The sequence below is a fragment of the Triticum dicoccoides genome, chromosome 1B (genome assembly GCF_002162155.2).
Source record: "Triticum dicoccoides isolate Atlit2015 ecotype Zavitan chromosome 1B, WEW_v2.0, whole genome shotgun sequence".
Classification (NCBI taxonomy): domain Eukaryota; kingdom Viridiplantae; phylum Streptophyta; class Magnoliopsida; order Poales; family Poaceae; genus Triticum; species Triticum dicoccoides.
The window spans coordinates 227431152-227431968 of record NC_041381.1 but is presented as its reverse complement, the minus strand read 5'-3'; positions in this window follow the sequence as shown (position 1 = coordinate 227431968).

Here is an 817-nt window from a genome sequence, read left to right as displayed (position 1 = left end):
TGACTGCTGGGACCCACTAGCTACATCTTCACACGCAAGGAAGTGCGTCCGGGAAAAAAATGATTCGCCCCCGACTGCTGGGACCCACCAGCTACATCTTCGCACGCAAGGAAGTGCGTCCGGGCAAAAAAAACGATTCGCCCCCCTGACTGCTGGGACCCACCAGCTACATCTTCGCAGGCAAGGAAGTTCCTAACAGTCGGGACCCACTTGGTCGAAGCGTATGTATCATTGTCATTCTGGTCGCGAACGTGTACATACATATATACTGGTGGATGTAGAGGCGCGCATGTGTCGTAGTAGAGGCGCACACGTAGCATGTACACGTACGTACAACGGCGAGGGTGCAAGAAAGAAAATACGGCCACGTACGTACATACGGGCAGGGTCTCTAACGCCTATCATGCATACGTATATGGCTGGGTCGGAACAGAGAAACAGTGTCGTCGTCGTGTTCATGGGGAGCCAACCGGCTGGGTCGGAACGGAATGCATGGTCGTGTTCATCGGGAGGGCTTGGACGGAACAGGCGATGGAAACGAGGCCTGGCGTACCGCACAACGGAGGAAACGGCCTTGTGTTCGACCGGTCACGTTCGAAACAGGGTCCTGTTGATCGGGAGGGGCCTGGCGTACCGCAAAACGGAGGAAACGGACCTCCTATGATCGAAACGGGGGTCTTGTTGATCGAGAGGGGTGTGGCGTACTGCAAAACGAACGAAACGGACTTGTGTTGGAGCACTACGGTCGAAACGGGGGTCCTGTTGATCGGGAGGGGTGTGGCGTACCGCAAAACGGACGAAACGGACTTGTGTTGGA